Source organism: Anomaloglossus baeobatrachus (genome assembly GCF_048569485.1).
Source record: "Anomaloglossus baeobatrachus isolate aAnoBae1 chromosome 5 unlocalized genomic scaffold, aAnoBae1.hap1 SUPER_5_unloc_16, whole genome shotgun sequence".
In the NCBI taxonomy this organism is placed as follows: Eukaryota; Metazoa; Chordata; class Amphibia; order Anura; family Aromobatidae; genus Anomaloglossus; species Anomaloglossus baeobatrachus.
Genome location: NW_027441791.1, coordinates 471,093 through 493,950, shown reverse-complemented (window position 1 = coordinate 493,950; position 22,858 = coordinate 471,093). Strand labels below are relative to the sequence as shown.

Sequence of the window (22,858 nt, the reverse complement as noted above, 5' to 3'; positions counted from 1 at the left end):
ATTACACACGCTTGTCAAGTCAATAAATAAAAAAAAAAAAAAGGTGCCCAATGCATACGTCACAGAACACATGATCTAAAGGATCGCACATAACATTGATCAATTTAACATAGACTACTAACGCTCGTGTGACAGCAAATGAACGACCAACGTGAAATCTCATAAGATCCCATATGCAACCTGGGCGTGTCACATCGCAAATGCGATTGTACAACTAATTGCAACGTGTAAAGTGGGCTTTTTTCTGCTTCTGCAATTGAAAAAAGAAACCAAGTAAACCATTTCAAAACGTTTCATTCCCCGGAGGGAAGGCACAAAAAAAAGAAAAAAAAAACATTTTTAACGTTACGAAACTGTGCTGAAGAAAAGAGGTTGTTGAGTTCCGCTACCAAGTCCATAGAACAACATTTTACAACCAGCGCAGCGCAGCCTCCTGTGGCAGCTCTTCTCCCAAACAACCCGCCACCCAAACAACACGGATCCCCTGTGCCACCCTCACTCACGGTGCTGCACTGTCCTGAGACCCCTGTGGAGACACGGGGCTCAGTGGGTGCTCTCGTCCACTAAAACCCACCGCCTTTAGAAAGACAGCGTGGCTCAGGGCTCATCCCAACTGAACGCCGGCCTCCTTAACCGTGGGCGTAACACTACTCAGACAACACAGGGTGAGGGAACCACAATAATTAGACTTTATTGGATCCCCAAACAATTAACGGCACATAACACATAACCAGCAAAACACACAAATGTAACAGGCAACAGAGTCTCACCCTTCCGCTGGCTCACCAGGGATTTAGAATGTCCTTGCCTCAGAGGTTCCAGAGCCGCTTACTCCAATCCAGCAGCACCCCGCTTTTGGCGGGCACCCACCGAGAAAGGAATAGCGCCAGATTTAGGAAGCTGGCTGAGGTCTGCAAAGTCTGTTCCAGGTGACTGAACTGTCCCAACCTGAGTGTCCTCCTTAGGTAGTCCTGTATGATGTTACAATCCTGGCAGCCGGAGTCGAAATCCCTAAGCTGTGGATATGGTCTCCAACCGGAACCGGAGTCCCTAGATTGAAGCCATAAGATATCCTGATCCTCTAGTCAGCTCCAAAGAGCTTAGACTGAATCCATCAGCATCCATCAACAACCTGGTGGCTTAAAGAAGTTCCTTTTTATAGCCACAGCCTTCCACTTAGATACACTGCGTCCTCATCGATTGGTTGGACAAGAGCGCCTCTCCCATTGGATGAATCTCAAGCTGCATAGACAATGTTCATCCAAAGAATGTCTTCAGAAAGACTGAGGGTATACATGTAGTCTGGAAGTCACAGACTAGATAATGGCTACTAAGGTAATCACATTAGCAATACACACCTACAATACAATGATTACTGGAAAAGTCTGTAGAAACAATACGTCTGGCTTTCAGTGGCCAACACTATTACATTGAGTCAACAAGGGTCTTGTAAAAACAATGAGGGACTTCTCCCCCGTCTATAAACAATCTATAATTCTGTCTGGCTGAATGTTAAGAAACTTTAACCCATGAGAGTCCATGTCGTCACAATCCTCCCCCTTCTTAATATTAGCCAGACATGATAGGCTTCCGATCATCCTTCTCCTCTTGACGGCATTGTCCTTTTTAAGGGTACGCTCACACGAGCGTATAACTCGCATGAGTATCGGACCGCATCACTCGGTGCGGCCGCACACTCTCCGGACAGGAGCATGTCAGCCGCATAGAAATACATGCAGCTGAGCCGCTCCTGTCAGCAGAGAAGCTAGGCGCGCCGGGTGATGCGGTCCGATACTCATGCGAGTTATACGCTCGTGTGAGCGTACCCTTATGGTGAGGTCAGCAACAGAGGCTCGCATCTATACACCTCCCCCTGATTACCTCCCCCAAGTTGAGCAGCCATATTGTGGACAAGCACTAAGGTGGGGTCCATGAGTTGGGCCTGCACAAATCTCCCACTATTAATCCTCCCACAGTCAATAGCCACAGTGTGGTTAGCCTTACTCATGGTTCTTGGCTCAGAAGTGGATGATGGAGACCGGGAATGCAAACCATCCCTGGAAAAGATGTTAGAAAGATCCACATCAGGGTCCTGCTTGGCTTGGAGGTGGGTGATGGTTGCTTCAAACTGACTGGATAGTCCTTGTCCTAGGTCATTCTCCAAAATGACTGGTGTGAGCAGGTAATTCACAAGCCCCACTTTCACTTCCCTTTGAGTGGTATCCGAAACAACAGGCTTGGTGGGGACATCTATGAACCCCACTTCAACTTCCTCCTGGCTAGTCCCCGAAACAACAGGTGTGGGGAGGCTGTCCATAAACTCCATATGGACCTCTTCCTGGTCAGACCCCAAAGTAACTGGTGTGTGGACGGTGTCCATAAGCTCCACATCAGCCTTGCTCTGATTAGTCTCCACAATGACAGGTGTGGGGAGGCTGTTCACAAGTCTCACATCAACCTCTCCCTGGTCCTTTCCCGAAATAACTGGTGTGGGGACGGTGTCCATAAGCTCCACATCAGCCTTGCTCTGATTAGTCTCCACAATGACAGGTGTGGGGAGGCTGTTCACAAGTCTCACATCAACCTCTCCCTGGTCCTTTCCCGAAATAACTGGTGTGGGGACGGTGTCCATAAGCTCCACATCAGCCTTGCTCTGGTCAGTCTCCACAATGACAGGTGTGGGGAGGCTGTTCACAAGTCTCACATCAACCTCTCCCTGGTCCTTTCCCGAAATAACTGGTGTGGGGACGGTGTCCATAAGCTCCACATCAGCCTTGCTCTGGTCAGTCTCCACAATGACAGGTATGGGGAGGCTGTTCACAATCCCCACATCGATCACTTCCTGGTTGGTCCCCAAAATACCAGGTGTGGGGAGGCTGTCCACAAGCTCCACCTCGACCTCTCCCTGGTCGGTCCTTAGGTCCAACTGCACACATGCCAGAGGAATGTCTGACCGCTGGCCCTCAGCCAGGGAGATGGATAATTGAGAATCTGGTACAGGGTCTTCTGGGGAAACAATAACTGGACTTACCAGGGTAATGGAGGAAACAGCGTCTCGTAGTCCCTGGCTCTTGACCAGCTGAGCTGGTAGATGGGCTCCAAGCATGCGGCCTCGGTTTTGGAGACAATCTCTATCTATATGTCCATGGCGCCCACATGTATAACAGCGCCATAGATTGGGCAAGTCACAGGCCCTGTTTGTAGTCCTTTTTTTGGCGCAGCTTCTGCTGGGTAGCGGGACCATCCTTCTCGACCGGCTGGTGTTAGCAGTACTGCAGCTGGAATCCCATAAACATATTCCAGAACATAAGCCCTCTCTTCTCTTGAGGATCTAGGCCCCAATGCATCCAACAACGCTGTGGCTTGGGCCATTTTGGACAAAGTTGATTCCCGATTGTCACTAGATCCATGATGTGGCACATAGTTTAAATCCTCTGGGTCAATATCTGCGGGATCCTCATCGTCCTCTGCATCATTCTGGGCATCCCAACGGACTAATTTCTGGATCAAGGCTGACCGAGTCTCAGCGTTCCAGTAGATAATCTTTCGCCTCTGGCACAGATCCTGTAGCATCCATTTACTGCAGCGGTCGTAACTCCTCTCTTGTCCTTGTCCCATGGCTGAGCTGGTGGGGTTGGACATGGCAGCGTCCGAAACCTGAATGCCTCCCCTATGGCATGCTGGGTATGCTTATGTGCCTCCCTGGTTGTTGAGCCCTGGACGGTGTCCGAAAACACTAGTCCGCTGCAGCTCCCCTGGGTAAACCAGACTGAGTAGTATCCCACTGCTGCCACCAATTGTGGAGACACGGGGTTCAGTGGGTGCTCTCGTCCACTAAAACCCACCGCCTTTAGAAAGACAGCGTGGCTCAGGGCTCATCCCAACTGAACGCCGGCCTCCTTAACCGTGGGCGTAACACTACTCAGACAATACAGGGTGAGGGAACCACAATAATTAGACTTTATTGGATCCCCAACAATTAACGGCACATAACACATAACCAGCAAAACACACAAATGTAACAGGCAACAGAGTCTCACCCTTCCGCTGGCTCACCAGGGATTTAGAATGTCCTTGCCTCAGAGGTTCCAGGGCCGCTTACTCCAATCCAGCAGCACCCCGCTTTTGGCGGGCACCCACCGAGAAAGGAATAGCGCCAGATTTAGGAAGCTGGCTGAGGCCTGCAAAGTCTGTTCCAGGTGACTGAACTGTCCCAACCTGAGTGTCCTCCTTAGGTAGTCCTGTATGATGTTACAATCCTGGCAGCCGGAGTCGAAATCCCTAGGCTGTGGATATGGTCTCCAACCGGAACCGGAGTCCCTAGATTGAAGCCATAAGATATCCTGATCCTGTAGTCAGCTCCAAAGAGCTTAGACTGGATCCATCAGCATCCATCAACAACCTGGTGGCTTAAAGAAGTCCCTTTTTATAGCCACAGCCTTCCACTTAGATACACTGCATCCTCATCGATTGGTTGGACAAGAGCGCCTCTCACCTTTGGATGAATCTCAAGCTGCATAGACAATGTTCATCCAAAGAATGTCTACAGAAAGACTGAGGGTATACATGTAGTCTGGAAGTCACAGACTAGATAATGGCTACTAAGGTAATCACATTAGCAATACACACCTACAATACAATGATTACTGGAAAAGTCTGTAGAAACAATACGTCTGGCTTTCAGTGGCCAACACAATTACATTGAGTCAACAAGGGTCTTGTAAAAACAATGAGGGACTTCTCCCCCGTCTATAAACAATCTATAATCCTGTCTGGCTGAATGTTAAGAAACTTTAACCCATGAGAGTCCATGTCGTCACAACCCCCTTTTAGTTGCTTGCAGTACGGGTGCAGCTGCTTTCCTTTCTCCGTCTCTCAACTTTTAGCAGGTTCGGCACCGTCCTCCACCAAGGGCTCCTGGTACCACCTCCTTGTGATACGCTGCTCCGGACCCTGATGGCCTCTTCCAATTTTAACAGGCAGGGTAAAGAGGTTCAACAAGAACGGTGTTCCTTTAAATTTTTAACTTTAACTCTCCTGCCACTCTCCACCTGGGACCCAGATGGCCTTCTCCACGGAATATGAGGACGTTCAACAAGGGTTAGCAGTCTAAAAACAACTTGGATACTTCAGGCTCCGGTTTCCCGAGCAGCTACCCTTCTGCAGAGTTGCTGCTGCTGCCGTTCCCAGTATGGGGCACGGTTCCCGTGCTTCTCCTCCTGCTCAGGAGCCAGGCCCACTCGGATGCCCTCGGCGCTGGCTACGACTGGCCTCTCGGACTGCCGTGGGCTCCACCTCTCTGCAGATGCACTCCGGCTACTCCACAGCCGGGACGGTGTGCTTAGGAGCGGTTGTCGCTACAGCTGGGGTAGACTTCAGGTCGGGTGCCGCCTCCGCTGCGGCCGGGCGGACTGCCAGAGCCGACGTCATCACCCGTGCGGCTGGACTCGGGACCAGGTGAGATGTCATCGGGGTTGTGGCCTGGCTCGGGGCCAGGACGGGTGCCGAGGTGGTGGTAAAAGCAAGGCCCGAGGTCCCAGTTGCTGGGTCCTCTTCAGCAGACAAGACGGGTTTCGCTGCCACAAGTCGAGGTAGTGGGTCTGTCAGGGCGCTGGCTGCAGACACGGGCGACGAGCGAGGCGATGTGGCGGATGGGGGCAGGCCGGACCCCTCAGCCGGGATGGCCGGTTCCTGGGGAACATAGGGGCGTGGGTCACTGCTTACCCGCTCCTTCGAGGCCATCTCCATCTTGCGCGCCCGGACAGCTGCAGCCAGGCCCTTCATCTCTGTCGTCCATCTCGTCAGAATGAAGTGGGCTTGGGCCTGGATCCTCTGGCACATCTTCTCCGTCTGCTCCTCAATCCACTCTGCGGTTCCGGGAATGGGACTCTCCGCATGCTGGTTGCCAGGCTGCTGGGACATCTTGCTGCGTTGGTGTCCAGGAACGGGTTTCTGCAGAGTCCTGGCGTCCCTGCACTTTACAGTTCTAGTTACATGACGCTCCTTCTGCCCTCCCCCTTGGTTTTACTGTAACTTTCTGCTTTGTGGGTCACCGGCTTCCCCCCTCATACTTAGAGGGCGGGGCCTCAGTCTTCGCACTCTTTTCGGGGAAGAAGATGGCAGGGCTTTTGTTTTTGGCGCCAAATATGGCAGGTAAGATGGCGGCAGTCCAGAAATTTCAGCGTTTCATGGGTTAACAGTTCAATGAAGGCACACTTCACCCAGGCTAGTGGATGGGGTAAGTATCCCGTTCGTGATGCCAGTTTCGGTTGTTACGGGCGGGGGCCGCTCGTATCCGGGTTCGTTACGGCGGCTCAAGTTGTGACCAGACCCGGGCCTCGGACGGCCGTCCGCCCTCGCAACCGTAGGAAGGGAGTATTTACAGGGGATTGATGTGTCGGTGACGCTACCCTTGGGTTGCGGTGAGGTATGGTAGCACTGCTGCTGCTTGGTAATGGGGTGCCCGGGGTGGATGGAGTGGGGCAGCAAGTTGGAATCCCCTCCACGGGTAGGGGAGGTGTTCCCCCGGAATCCAGGTACACGGGTGTAAGGACTGCTGGAGGTGACAGGCCAGGTTGGACCGAGGATCGGTGGTGTACTCACAGTTCAAAGGATTGCACACAAAGTCCAGTAGTAAACCAAGTTGCCAGTGACCGGTCGCCTCCGGTGGGTGTATTCAGATTCCCACACCCGGGTGTAGCAAACAGGGGTTCCTTCCTCCTGCACTCACTGTCTCTTTTTCTGGAACGACTTCGTATAGAACGGGGAAGTCCACTCACGGTACTGTATGTTTGGGAGCTGTGTCCGCGAAATCTGACCCTTGGGATTTCTGTGGGTTCTGACGGACACCCTATCCGCCACGTTGGGCTTGCGTTTCGCTCTCTGGGCTTCTCTGGAACAAGGCCTGAAACCTTGTCCCTGGCTGGTCAATTAACGAGGGGGCTTGCAATCATCCTCGTTCTAGGCTCCAGGTACCCCGACTGTGCACGGCCTCCGGACCGGATTCCCACTGCCCTGCCCCGGTCCACTTTAGATTTTCCGCGACCGGATCTCTGTCGCCTTCGGTCCTGTTTGCCGTCTGCCACCTAGTCCGGTAGTCCAGGGGCCCCAACTCCTGACTCCACATCACTTCCACTTAACTACTGTCAGACTCGACTGTCACACTTAGGGGTACTTTGCACGCTGCGACATCGCTAGCCGATTGTAGCGATGCCGAGCGCGATAGTCCCCGCCCCCGTTGCCCATACGATATCTTGTGATAGCTGCCGTAGTGAACATTATCGCTACGGCAGCTTCACACGCACATACCTGCCCTGCGACGTCGCTCTGGCCGGCGACCCGCCTCCTTCCTCCTTCGTGCGGCATCACAGCGACGTCACACGGTAGGCGGCCAATAGAAGCGGAGGGGCGGAGATGAGCGGGACGTAAACATCCCACCCACCTCTTTCCTTCCTTCCGCATACCCGGCGTGAGCCGCGGGACGCAGGTAAGGAGATGTTCCTTGCTCCTGCAGCTTCACACACAGCGATGTGTGCTGCCGCAGGAACGAGGAACAACATCGTATCTCCTATCGGTCCGATATTATGAAAATGACCGGCACTACACAGATCACCGATTTACGACGCTTTTGCGATCGTTTATCAGTGCATCTAAACTTTACACGTTGTGACATCGTTACCGGCGCCAGATGTGCGTCATTTTCGATTTGACTACCGACTATATCGCAGGTCCAGGAAGTGGCCGTTCGCCGCCCACATCGTGGTCGTATGGAAGGTAAGTACGTGTGACGGGGGTTAATCGTTTGTGCGACACGTTCAACAAATTAAACGTGCCGGACATACAATGAGGGCGGTTTCGATTTCATACGATATCGTATGCGAAATCATAACGTGTAAAGTAGGCTTTACAGTCTCGGACAATCCCGTTAAAAATCCAGCATCTGTCCCTAACTATTTTATGTTTGTCTTGGAAAATAATCTCTTTGAAATTGTCTATGTTGTGGATCAATGTTACAAGGAAATGTTTGCAGGTTTTTCCATCTGTCATGGTGGTGTCAGGATCTGTGGAAATTATAGATTCTGGTAGTCTGCATGTTAATGTACCGCCCCAGTGTTGGTCAGATCCTGGATCGTGGTGGCTCGAGGGGCCCGGATCCAGCTCGGTGGACACTTGGATCCTTGAAAGGGGGGTATTTACAGGGGATACGTTTGTGACGCCACCTGTGGGTTGCGGTAATAGGAGTACCGCCGCTGCTGTAGGGCGTACCCTGGGCAGATAAAGTGAAGCAGCCTGATGTTAGTCCCTCCACAGCTAGGGATGGCCCCAGGCTCAGGGGTGTAGTTGTTGGTGGTGATTAGTTGGGAGCGTAGGGTGCAGGGGGAGCGAGGTACTCACTGTGGGTAGTCGTGGTGCAGGATGAGGATTATAAAGTAGACACATAAGCTGCAGATAAACAAAGTTCTCTGTATGTCACAATTGCTACAGGGGAGCCTGTCCAGGTGTCCGCTTCCACCGGTGTCAGTGGATGGTCCCAGAGCCCTCCTCCGTGCACAATTTTCAGTGTCTGTCTGTGGCCCCTCGGCGTAAAGCGGTTAGGGCCCCGCTATTCTTGTAAAGTGTAGCTGAGCTCTTGGGAGCTGGCACTTGGGACTTCAGTGGGCTGCTTTTGCCTAGAAAACCATGTCCCCCGCGTTGTGCTTATGCCTCCAATCCCTGAGCTCTGTGGAAAGGTCCCTGAAGGTTTCCTCTCTCTGCAGGTTAATTCCCAGGACATTGAATCGGCTCCTGACCTAGGGTCCTGTACCCTGTCGTGCTCGGTACCAGTCAGTTTCTTTTGGGCTTGATGGTGCCGACTGTCCTCCTAGACTATGTCTGTCGCACCCTTTCCAATGTCACTGCCATCAGTCTCCGACTCCTCTGGTCCCGGACCACCGTCTGCGACCCAACCATGGTCTAGCTCCTCGGGAGCTCACTCTCCCCAGCCTCTCACTCTTTGAGGGCTCTTACTCCTTTCCTTCCTCAACTCTAACTGACTCACTTCCCTCCCACTAGTGTGCCTGACCCCTAGGTGAGTGGCCCTATTCCAGCTAGACCAACCCACTGGTGTGTCTGACAGGTCATGATGTGAGGTGTTGATTGGGATTTGTAGTACTGTTGTTAGTGACACCAGTTTGATAAGAACCTGTAACCATGGGGGGGGGTAAGCTCTGCACCCTAGATAAGGATGCAGTACCCTGTGGCACCCTGATTTACTCAGGGGTGCCACATTCCCCCTTGGTTAAACGCAGCTCGTCCCCGGGCTACAGGACACACAGAGTTTTTTATTAAAATGGAATTAGGAAAAAGGGGTAACATATTAGGCATAACAGTCTTCCTGCACAGGGGAGGCAATTCACTTAAATGTTTCAAACTCACAGAGTCTAACGGTAGAACGTTTGGGAACGCTACCGGTTGTAGCGGTAGTCGGGGACTCGGCCTGCTCCGCTGCAGACCCTTCTTGCGACAGTCCATTCCCATTGTCCCCTTTCTCTTCAACCCGCCACCCAAAACACCTGAACCCCTGGTGCCACCGCTAACCATGGTGTCACACCACCCCGAGTTCCTTGTAGTGTCCGTGGTGACAGCATTGAAGTCCTGATGGTTCAAGAGACAACTCTGGTAGGCACACTAGGTGCAACTATTTACAATAGCACAAGTTCGTGCTGGCTGCTGCCAGTCCTGCAGCCAAGGTCGTTAATATTTAGGAAAGGGTAAAACGGGGTCCATGCACCGGGTGCAACAATTATAAAACTTGCAAATCAGGTTACTTAATCGGGTAATTAGTATTTTCAACATTTTAAAACATTACTTATCATTTTCTAAGCATTAAATAACATAACAACACTGTAATGAGTAATTAACAACAAAGGTCTGAAATCAATATTCACTGTTAATAAAATTCAAAACAACATTTGAGGAACAAAGATTGTCCACAAAAAAACAGTGATTTCAATAAGTTTTATTTCTGAAATAATTCATAAAAATATGCATATCAATGTTAAAATCAATAATAATGATAGTAATGATGCTTCAACATGAGGGACGATATGTAGGCAAAAAAATAAAAAAATAATAACTATAAGACGTGCACTAAAGTATATACAAAGCCAAACTGTTTATCAAGTTTAAGTTAAATCACATAAAACAGTGTATTCCAAATCTTCATGTAAAAGGTAAATATTCTTCTTAAAACTTTCATGCGTTTAGAAAAGGAATAAATATTTTTAATTGATTTGAATTCTGTACATATAAAAAAATATTTCATATGAAAAAATAATTACTACTTTTTTTGAAATTTTGCAAGCCGGTGGATAAGATACATATACGTGTGACTTTATAAAGATTAATAACAATAAGATTCAAGGTAAAAAAAGTTCATGAATCATGTAAAAATTACGAACACACAAAGTGCATAAAGTTGTATACTCAAAAAATTATTATAAAAATAGGAGTGAAACAGTCACTAATTGAATCAAAAATAAAAATAAAAAACAAAGTGCAATGTGCAAAGTGCTAATTTATGAATAAAGTCACATGAAAATGTAAACTAAAACTTAATTCAGTATAGATCTGTAAATATAAGCACAGTAATGACCGGAGGGTCTCAATGTACAAAGTGTAATATACAGACTTCCAAATTAAATCGCATGAAAATTGTAAGAAGGAAACAAATCAGCCAAAAATCCTTTAAAAATATTTAAGCCAAAAGCCAAACGGTCTCAATTAAAGACAAGGAGCAGAATAAGAAGGAATGTTCAGCTGTATATAACAAAATAACTGGCTGAAAAGAATAAGGTGCCAAAGTGCTTACAAGTACATATATATATATACAAGCTGTCAGCTACAAAGTCTCTAGTAAAGATAAATAGCAAAATACGGCACAGCATTCAGCTATTCAGCTGAATATAGCAGAATTAATTGGCTAAAAAAGGTAAGGTGCTAAAGTGCTTACAAGTGTATATACATATACAAGCTATCAGCTCCAGAGTCATAAATAAAGATAAACAGCAAGATACGGCAAAGTGTTCAGGAAAAAGGTGCTAACGTGCTTAAAAGTAATAGTAATTACCAAAAGTGCATGTGCTATACCGTCCCTCTACCCCGACGTACGTTTCCAGTATTCTTCCTCAGGGGGCGTGTGACACGTGTCACACGCCCCCTGAGGAAGAATACTGGAAACGTACGTCGGGGTAGAGGGACGGTATAGCACATGCACTTTTGGTAATTACTATTACTTTTAAGCACGTTAGCACCTTTTTCCTGAACACTTTGCCGTATCTTGCTGTTTATCTTTATTTATGACTCTGGAGCTGATAGCTTGTATATGTATATACACTTGTAAGCACTTTAGCACCTTACCTTTTTTAGCCAATTAATTCTGCTATATTCAGCTGAATAGCTGAATGCTGTGCAGTATTTTGCTATTTATCTTTACTAGAGACTTTGTAGCTGACAGCTTGTATATATATATGTACTTGTAAGCACTTTGGCACCTTATTCTTTTCAGCCAGTTATTTTGTTATATACAGCTGAACATTCCTTCTTATTCTGCTCCTTGTCTTTAATTGAGACCTTTGGCTTTTGGCTTAAATATTTTTAAAGGATTTTTGGCTGATTTGTTTCCTTCTTACAATTTTCATGCGATTTAATTTGCAAGTCTGTATATTACACTTTGTACATTGAGACCCTCCGGTCATTACTGTGCTTATATTTACAGATCTATACTGAATTAAGTTTTAGTTTACATTTTCATGTGACTTTATTCATAAATTAGCACTTTGCACATTGCACTTTGTTTTTTATTTTTATTTTTGATTCAATTAGTGACTGTTTCACTCCTATTTTTATAATAATTTTTTGAGTATACAACTTTATGCACTTTGTGTGTTCGTAATTTTTACATGATTCATGCACTTTTTTTACCTTGAATCTTATTGTTATTAATCTTTATAAAGTCACACACGTATATGTATCTTATCCACCGGCTTGCAAAATTTCAAAAAAAGTAGTAATTATTTTTTCATATGAAATATTTTTTTATATGTACAGAATTCAAATCAATTAAAAATATTTATTCCTTTTCTAAACGCATGAAAGTTTTAAGAAGAATATTTACCTTTTACATGAAGATTTGGAATACACTGTTTTATGTGATTTAACCCCTCAGCGACGGCCTAACGTCTCAAGACGTCGGAAAAACAGGGTACTTATTCTGTTCCGACGTCTTGAGACGTCAGGCCGGAAAAAGCTTGTAGCGCCCCCCAGTGACGAAAAATCTCGGGGGTTTCAGCTACCGGAGGTAGCTGAGACCCCCCAGATTATGAATCGGGGTGTTTTTTCTGGACCCCGTTAATGTGATCGCCGGTATACACCGTATACCGGCGACAACATTAAAAAAAAATAAATGGCCGGTAAAATTTATTTATTTCTCATCTGACGTGATCAAACATGTCAGATGAGAAATAAATATGAGCCCTTAGTGCCCCCAAAGCCCCCGGTACCGGAGAGTCCCCCCACCACCCCTACCCCCCCTCCGGAAAATCCAAGATGGCGCAGCCGCGCGCTGAAAACTGCCGCCGCCGCCGGCTCTGCATTCATTTCCCTCCGATCTGAAATGATCAAACATTTCAGATCGGAGGGAAATGTCCTCCCCCTGACCTCTCCTCCGGTACACCGGAGATCTCTGGTCCCCGGAGCCCCCTCCGGTCTCCAGAGCCGCCTCCCCTCTTCCCCCTCCCCCCTCCCGAGCGTGGAAAATGGCGGCCGCATTCCTCCTGCTCTTTCTGCCGCATGTGACACGTCACATGCGGCAGAAAGTTGTCCCCAGGTCCCCCCGTCACCCTCCATCACCCCCCCCAGCCCCCGGTCATACGTTACCTGGCTGCTGATGCTCCGGCCCCGCGATCACGCCGCCTCCTTCTTGAAAGCTGGCGGCGCATGCGCAGACAGCGGCTGTCAGCTGGATCCCACGCTGACGTCGCTACTGCACAGGCTGCTCCACTGTGGACCGGGGGAGGGTGAGTGCGGTAATCTGCAGCCACACTCCTCACATGGAGAGACTGCTGTTCTAGAAAATGGGGGGTACGTTCTGTGAGCGTGCCCCTCATATTCTAGAATGAGGTTACTGCAGGTCACTCTGCCCTAGGTTGGACCGGGGCAGTGTGAGTGCAGTATTCTCAGATTACTGCACCCACACTGCTCATGGAGAGCTTGCTCTTCCAGAAAATGGGGGATACGTTCCCTGAACGTGCCCCCATATTCTAGAAGATCCAGAGTCGGCGTGGGACCTCCAAAATGGATTGCAGCGACCGAAATTTATTTATTTTCAATAAATTGGTAAAAGAGGAATGTTTCGGGGAGTTTTTTTTTCAAATAAATTTTTTTTTTGTCTTTTATTTTTTTCTATTACTTGACTGGGTTAGTGATGTCGGGTATCTGTTCAGATGCCGTGACATCACTAACCCCAGGGCTTGATGCCAGGTGACATTACAGCTGGTATCAACCCCATATATTACCCCGTCTGCCACCGCACCAGGGCGCGGGATGAGCTGGAGCGAAGCGCCAGGATTGGCGCATCTAATGGATGCGCCACTTCTGGGGCGGCTGCGGCCTGCTATTTTTAGGCTGGGAAGAGTCCAATAACCATGGCTCTTCCCACCCTGAGAATACCAGACCCCAGCTGTCTGCTTCACCTTGGCTGGCGATCTAATTTGGGGGGGACCCCACGTTTTGTTTTTTTTTTAAAAAAACGCCTGGGGAGCCCTCCAAATTGATCACCAGCCAAGGTGAAGCTGTCAGCTGTGGTTTGCAGGCTACAGCTGTCTGCTTTACCCTAGCTGGCTATCAAAAATAGGGGGGACCCCACGTCGTTTATTTTAATTATTAATTTTTTGGGGGGCTAAATACAAGGCTAGGCACCCTTTAGTGCCACATGAAAGGCACTAAAGGGCGCCAGCTTAGAATATGCAGGGGGTGAGACGTTATATTTGTTTGACATCTATCCATTCATCCATTGTAGCATTTTAGGCTGTGCGCCCACAATCGGGATTTGCAGCGTTTTGGGCGCAGAGTGTTTTCCCTGCGTCCATAGCGCTGCGTTGTGCAGTAGAAGCACAGTGGAAGGATTTTTAGAAATCCTGTGCCCACTGTGCTTCTTTTCTCCGCAGCATACACTGACGTGTGGCGCAGCTTCCCGAGCCTCAGCATGTCAATTTATGCTGCGGAGATGAGTGTTCTCTGCAGGTAGCATAGAGCTCCACAGCGGCCTGAACCCAAATCGTGGGCATGGGCAGCTGCATTCTCCCGTGGACAACACTCACATCTCTGCAGGAGGCTGACACTGTATACTAGACGCCGTGTCGCTGGATCATGGCCACATAGCCTAAAAGTGAGACATTTGTTGCTACAGCAACATTTTTGTGAAGTACCTGTGGATTCAAAATGCTTACTATACTCCTGAATAAAATCCAGTTTCCAAAATGGAGTCACTTGTGGGGGGTTTCTGCTGTATAGGTACCCAAGGGGCCCTGCAAATGTGACATGGTGCCCGCAATTTATCTCAACTTTTCCAGAATTCAAATGGTACCCCTTCCATTCCAAGCCCTCCCATTTATCCAAACAGAGGTTTTTGGCCACATGTGGGGTATCCCTGTGCTAATAAGACATTGGATAACAACCTGTTGGGTCCACGGTTTGTTGTTGTCTCTTGAAAAAGTGAGAAATTTGATGCTGAAGCAACATTTTTGTGAAAAAAATGAAAATTTTCAATATGGCAACCTAAGCTTATCAAATTCTGTGAAGTATTCGTGGATTCAAACTGCTCACTATACACCTAGATAAAAGCCTTGAGGTGTCTTGTTTCCAGAATGGAGTCACTTGTGGGGGACAGCCACTGTTTAGGCACCTCAGGGGCTCTCCAAATGCAACCTGGCGTCCGCTATTGATTCCAGCCAATTTTGCAGTCAAATGGCACTCCTTCCCTTCCGAGCCCTGCTGTGCACCCAAACAGTTGATTTCCACCACATATAAGGTATCGCCAAACTCAGCAGAAATTGCACAATAAATGTTATGCTGAATTTTTTCCTTTTACTCTTGTAAAAAAAAAAGCTACTTGGTTTAAATAACAATTTTGTGGTAAAATTTTATTATTTTTTTTTCTTGACTCAACGTTATAAAATTCTTTGAAGCACCTGGGGGTTCAGGGTACTCACCAAACATCTAGATAAATTCCTTGAGGGGCCTAGTTTCCAAAATGGGGTCACTTGTGCGGGGTTTCTGCTGTTTAGGTACCTTAGGGGTCCTCCAAATGTGACATGGTGCCCGCAATCTTTTTCAGCCACATTTCCTTTCCAAAATTCAAATATTGCTCCTTTCGTTCCAAGCCCTCCCATTTGTCCAAACAAAGGTTTCAGACCACATGTGAGGTATCACCGCGCTCATAAAAAAGTCGTTAACAAACCTTGAGGTCAAATTTTTGGAATTACCTCTTGAAAAAGTGAGAAAATTGATGCTAAAGCAACATTTTTGAGAAAATTATTAAAATTTTCAATATGACAACGTAACGTTAACAAAATCTGTGAAGTACCTGTGGATCTAAAATGCTCACCACACCCCTAGATAGAAGCCTTGAGGGGTCTAGTTTCCAAAATGGTGTCACTTGTGATGGATTTCTTCTGTTTAGGTACCTTAGCGGACCTGTAAATGCAACATGGTGCCCGCAATCTATTTCAGCCAAATTTGCTTTCCAAAATTCAAATATTGCTCCTTCTGTTCCGAGCCCTCCCATTTTTCCAAACAGAGGTTTCTGACCACATGTGGGGTATCGGCGTGCTCATAAGAAAGTGGGGAACAAGTTTTGGGGTCCATTTTGTTGTGTTATTTCTTCTAAAAGTGAATACATTTGGGTTAGAGCAACATTTTAGGTAAAATTTAATTTTTGCTTTTTTTCATTCCACATTGCTTTTGTTCATGTGAAGCACCTGAAGGGTTAATAAACTTCTTGAATGTGGTTTTGAGTACTTTGGGGGGTGCAGTTTTTAGAATGGTGTCAATTTTGGGTATTTTCTGTCATCTAGGCCTCTCAAAGTCACTTCAAATATGATGTGGTCCCTAAAAAAATGGTTTTGTAAATTTTGATGTAAAAATGAGAAATCGCTGATAAACTTTGAACCCCTCTAACTTCCTAACAAAAAAAAATTTTGTTTCCAAAATTGTGCTGATGTAAAGTAGATAAGTGGGAAATGTTATTTATTATCTATTTTGTGTCACAGAAATCTCTGGTTTAACGGTATAAAAATTCAAAAGTTGAAAATTGCAAAATTTTCAAAATTTTTGCCAATATTCAATTTTTTTCATAAATAAACGCAAAAAATATTGTCCTAAATTTGGTACTAACATGAAGTCCAATATGTGACGAAAAAACAATCTCAGAATCACCGGGATCCGTTGAAGCGTTCTAGAGTTATAACCTCATGAAGTGACACTGGTCAGAATTGCAAAATTTGGTCTGGTCATTAAGGTGAACATTAGCTCCGTCACTAAGGGGTTAACTTAAACTTGATAAACAGTTCGGCTTTGTATATACTTTCGTGCACGTCTTATAGTTATTATTTTTTTTATTTTTTTGCCTACATATCGTCCCTCATGTTGAAGCATCATTACTATCATTATTATTGATTTTAACATTGATATGCATATTTTTATGAATTATTTCAGAAATAAAACTTATTGAAATCACTGTTTTTTTGTGGATAATCTTTGTTCCTCAAATGTTGTTTTGACTGTAATGAGATAGCCAGGTTCCGTTATCATTTTACTATTTTTCCATCTTGCATTGGTGCATTGCAAAGGTATCAGAACTACAAAATTTTAATTTTGTTTCTCTCACTGAGAGCAATCAATCATCTTCCATCTTGCATGACATGCCTGCTAACCTTCAGGGCATACCAGCCCCGCTCTCCACAATGCCGGCAGTACGAAACCAGATCTCCTGGCTTCAGGTTTCGGTCGGGGTGCCCCTTTGGGAGGTGTTCTGCTACATCCCTCCTGGAGACAAACACCCCAGCAGCAAGGCTCGGCTCGGCTCACAGATGAATCCCCACCCCTTGATGGGGTCAAAACGCTCCACCAGGCCTCTGTACCGCGGCCCACTGCCCCGGAATGTAGCCTTTCTCAGGTGCCCTTCTCTCTATGCATGCGGGTGTCAACCTCTGCCCGACCCGGCTCTCTGGCGGACATCTCCGTAAGCAGCTGCTGGTGCTGTCTCTCCCAGTATGGGTCGTGGACCTCAGGTTCCTTCTCCCCCAGGGGAACCGGGTGTATTCGGATTCCTGCGGCCCCGGCAGCTACCGGGGAGGCTGCACTGCAGCGGAACCAGCATGTTGGTGGGCTCCTCCTCTGCAGTGGTAACAAGATGAATCGGCTGTTCCGCAGCTGGGCCAGCAGCGGCCGGGAGCTCCATACCGAGGTACAGGCCCATGGATGCGGCCGGGGGATGCGGCCGGGTATAAACTGGCCATGGATGGTACTGGAGGTGTTGCAGTCTGGTCTGGTCTGGCCGTGGATGGCATCGGAGGCGTTGCAGCCTGGTCAGGTCTGGCCGGTGGTAGGGCCGGAGGCGTTGAGGCCTGCTCGTCTTCCGCGGGGGCTGGAGGCTCCACTGTCGGTGTCGGGGGCAGTGGCTCGGCTATAGCTTCAGCCGAGGGCGGAGTAGGTGGCATGGCTGTCACGGTAGCTGGGGGCATACCGTGTTCCGTGGCCAGGTAGGCTGGATCAACCAGAACTGGGCATTTGCTTATCCGCTCCACACGCAGGGCTTCTACATCACGGACCCGCACTGCCGCAGCCACACTCCTCATCTCGATCCTACAGTCATTCAGCAGGAACAGGAACTGCATCTGCATCCTCCTGCACAGCCACTCTGTCTCCTCTTCGATCCAGGTAGCCATCCCGGGAACGGAACGCTCAAGCGACCAGTCTCTTGGCACCGACATCCTGCTGCTCTCTGTGTTCCAGGAACTTTTTCTGCAGAGTCCTGATCTCCGCCTTTACATCCTGTTACTTCTAAGGGTGCGAAGCTCCGGCTCCACACCCTTTTGCTGGTGAGGATTGCCCAGTTGTTGTTTTTGGCACCAAAATGGCGGGCAAAATTGCAGCAAAATGGCGGCAATACAAACGGACAGTCACAGCACAGTTTTGGACAGTTCTAAAAGGCGCATGTCACCCGGTTTAATGGGTCCAGTCCTTATCCTGTTCGTGATGCCAGGTAAGGATTCAAAGTGTACCACCCCAGTGTTGGTCGGGTTGCTCGGATCCGGGATCGTGGTGGCTCGAGGGGCCCGGACCCGGCTTGGTGGACACTTGGATCCTTGATAGGGGGGTATTTACAGGGGATAAGTTTGTGACGCCACCTGTGGTTGCAGTAATGGGAGTACCGCCGCTGCTGTAGGGCGTACCCGGGGCAGATGGAGTGAAGCAGCCTGATGTTAGTCCCTCCACAGCTAGGGATGGCCCCGGGCTCAGGGGTGTAGTTGGTGGTGATTAGTTGGGAGCGTAGGGTGCAGGGGGAGCGAGGTACTCACTGTGGGTAGTCGTGGTGCAGGATGAGGATTATAAAGTAGACACATACACTGCAGATAAACCAAGTTCTCTGTATGTCACAGTTGCTACAGGGGAGCCCGTCCAGGTGTCCGCTTCCACCGGTGTCACTTGATGGTCCCGGAGCCCTCCTCCGTGCACAATTTTTAGTGTCTGTCTGTGGCCCCTCAGCGTGAAGCGGTTAGGGCCCCGCTACCCTTGTAAAGTGTAGCTGTGCTCTTAGGAGCTGGCACTTGGGTCTTCAGTGGCTGCTTTTGGCTGGAAAACCCTGTCCCCCGCATTGTGCTGATGCCCCCAATCTCTGAGCTCTGTGGAAAGGTCCCTGAAGGTTTCCTCTCTGCAGGTTAATTCCCAGGATGTTGAATCGGCTCCTGACCTAGGGTCCTGCACCCCGTCGTGCTCGGTACCGGTCAGTTTCTTTTGGGCTTGATGGGGCCGACAGTCCTCCTAGACTATGTCTGTCGCACCCTTTCCAATGTCACTGCAACCGGTCCCCGACTCCTCTGGTCCCGGACCACCGTCTGCGACCCAACCACGGTTTAGCTCCCCGGGAGCTCACTCTCCGCAGCCTCTCACTCTTTGAGGGCTCTTACTCCTCTCCTTCCTCAACTCTAACTGACTGACTCACTTCCCTCCTACCAGTCTGCCTGACCCCTAGGTGGGTGACCCTATTCCAGCTTGACCAACTCACTGGTGTGTCTGACAGGTCATGATGTAAGGTGTTGATTGGGATTTGTAGTGCTGTTGTTAGTGATACCGATTTGATAAGAGCCTAGATCCATGGGGGGGTAGGCCCTGCACCCTATATAAGGATGCAGTACCCTGTGGCACCCTGATTTACTCAGGGGCGCCACATTAACTTCTCTGGTATCTGTGAGCAGCGCAAGGAGACACAGGCATCGAACCACAGGCTTGGGCAGGCTAGCAAGAGTTATTAACTCTGTTCTGCTGCTTGTTAATATCTTTGATCACATGCTGTAGAGGAGAAAGTATCGTTTGCTCCCCTTCTGCTGGCCTATTTCATTAATGCCACCTATAGTTTACCTATACTGATCTGGTGAGGTGTTGTCATTTAGGGCGGCTTTGCACGTTGCGACATCGCACGTGCGATGTCGGTGGGGTCAAATCGAAAGTGACACACATCCGGCGTCACTTTCGACATCGTACTGTGTAAATGCTAGATGATACGATGAACGAGCGCAAAAGTGACGTTATCGTATCTTCGGTGCATTCTCCGACATTTCCATAATGCCGGTGCCGCGACAGGTACGATGCAGTTCCTCGTTCCTGCGGCAGCACACATCGCTGTGTGTGAAGCCGCAGAAGCGAGGAACATCTCCTTACCTGCCGCCGCCGGCTATACGGAAGGAAGGAGGTTGGCGGGATGTTTACATCCTGCTCATCTCCGCCCCACCGCCGCTATTGGCCGCCTGCTGTGTGACGTCGCTATGACGCCGCACGACCCGCCCCCTTAGGGATGAGGCGGATCGCCGGCCAGAATGACGGTCGCAGGGCAGGTGAGTGCGTGTGAAGCTGGCGTAGCGATAATTTTCGCTACGTCAGCTTACACAAGATATTGTACCTGCGACGGGGGCGGGGACTATCGCGTGCGACATCGCAGCATCGGCTTGCGATGTCGCAACGTGCAAAGCCCGCCTTAGACTTACGGGTAGTTGTGTATTATTGCTGTGAGCTGTTGTGGTGTTAACCCTTTTTGTCTTTTTGCTGTTGCCTTTCTGCTCTTGCTTTTCTCCTTAGTCTCTCACTGTTTATTTCTGTGAGTTTGCAATGTGTCCCGTCTGTCTTAATCTGTGTTTCCATCATATTCCTGCCCCGTAAGAATAACAGATTAGACCTGGTCGGGAGAATAGTAAGGCCCGGGACTCCGGCATCTCTATCTTCAGGGGTAATTCAGAGATTAGGAATAGCTTAGGGTCCCCTAGCATGAGGCATAGTATAGGAGCCCTCTGTCCCTCATTATCCTGCAGTCACATTGTTACAATCAATCAGATTATTTACTGTAGCTAGGAATGGGAGATACGAATTTACGAAAATGTAACTCTTAAGGCCCCGTTACACACTACGATATATCTAACGATATGTCGTCGGGGTCACGTCGTTAGTGACGCACATCTGGCATCATTTGACATATCGTAGCGTGTGACAGCTTTGAGCAACTGTGAATGAGCAAAAATACTCACCTTATCGTTGCTCGTTGACACGTTGCTAATTTTCAAAAAATCGATCGTCCTTCTGTGCGCCGGTTGTTCATTGTTCCCGATGCAGCACACATCGCTCCGTATGACACCCCGAGAACGATGAACTGCAGATTACCTGTGGCCGCCGGCAATGCGGAAGGAGGTGGGCGGGATGTTACGTCCCGCTCATCTCCGCCCCTCCTCTTCTATTGGGCGGCCGCTGTGAGATGTCGCTGTGACGCCGAACGTCCCCCCCCTTCAGGAAGAGGATGTTTGCCACCCACAGCGAGGTCGTTCGGGAAGTACATGTGACGGGGGTTTCTGACTTTGTGCGACACGGGCAACAAATTGCCCGTAGCGCACAAACGATGGGGGCAGGTGCGATCGCACATGCGAACGCACAATAAATCGACGCGTGTAACGGGGCCTTAAGATGTTGAAATTGGACAACAGATTCAGAATACATTTCACCCTAATTAAATTTCTGATATTATGGTTTAAAAAAAATGTATTTTCAAGATATCATTAAAAAATAATAGTTGGTTTTATTTTTAACAGATGACTGTATTGGGAGTTCAGATGGAAATCTATTATCTTCAGAATTTATAACAGATGATAAAAGTATCACACATGATACACATGAAGAGCATGCTGTTGTCCCAGATATACCTCCAGTCCTTCCTCGGAAAGCTCTATCATCATTTCATGACCATGGAAAACTTCACACAGGGGAGAAACCATTTTCATGTTCAGAGTGTGGGAAATGTTTTAATTGGAAATCGGATCTTGTTGTGCATCAAAGATCTCACATCAGGGAGACGCCATTTTCATGTTCAGAGTGTGGGAAGTGTTTTATTCGGAAATCAGAACTTGTTGTGCATCAAAGAGGTCACACAGGGGAAAAGCCATTTTCATGTTCAGAGTGTGGGAAATATTTTAATTGGAAATCAGAACTTGTTGTGCATCAAAGATCTCACACAGGGGAGAAGCCATTTTTATGTTCAGAATGTGGGAAATGTTTTATTCAGATATCAAATCTTGGTAGGCATCAAAGATCTCACACAGGGGAGAAGCCATTTTCATGTTCAGAATGTGGAAAATGTTTTATTCAGAAATCGGATCTTGTTGTGCATCAAAGATCTCACACAGGGGAGAAGCCATTTTCATGTTCAGAGTGTGGGAAATGTTTTATTCAGAAATCAAACCTTGTTAAGCATCAAAGATCTCACACTGGGGAGAAGCCATATTCATGTTCAGAGTGTGGGAAGTGTTTTATTCGGAAATCAGAACTTGTTGTGCATCAAAGAGGTCACACAGGGGAGAAGCCATTTTGATGTTCAGAGTGTGGGAAATGTTTTATTCATAATTCAGACCTTGTTAGACATCAGAAAAATCACACAGAGGAGAAGCCATTTTCATGCCCATAATGTGGTAAATGTTTTACTTGGAAATCAGGTCTTGTTTACCATCAAAAAAATCACACAAAATAAACCATTTTTATGTTCTGAATGTGGAAAATGTAATTCTCAGAAATCAGATCTTGTTAAACATGTGAAGAGGCTGCACTGGGAAGGAACCTTTTTCCATGTGAATAATTTAAATATTTAACTGGTAAATCAAGTCTTGCCGACCATCAGAAAACCAACAGCGCAGAGCAGCCATTCTTGTTTTCAGAATTTGCCAAATGTTTTTATCATCAACTAGGTCCTGTTGTCAAATGAGACACACGAGAGAAGCCATCATGATTTATTATAATTCAAAGGGTTTTTTCCAAAAATTGGCTGCAATTACTTAATTAAGAATTTGTGAGGGAAAGAACCATTTTCTTTTATTTTAAACTAATTATATTTTTCGAACCATAACACACATCTAGGTTTTGAGGGAGGAATATAGGTAAAAAGATTCACACAAAAAATGTCATAACGCACTTATGGGGGGGGGGGAATCTGCTGCTGACACTGTTACGGGGATAAAATCCCCCATTTCTGTACTAATGTCCCCATCCTTGGTCCCTTCCAGGTATATGT

The 22,858-nt window shown here is 47.8% G+C and overlaps 1 pseudogene; it reads left to right on the top strand.

Annotated features, from left to right (window-relative positions):
• The window catches only part of LOC142258880 (uncharacterized), an 81,948-nt pseudogene extending 59,502 nt beyond the window's left edge, over positions 1–22,446 (top strand).
• The last annotated feature ends 412 nt before the right edge of the window (positions 22,447–22,858 follow it).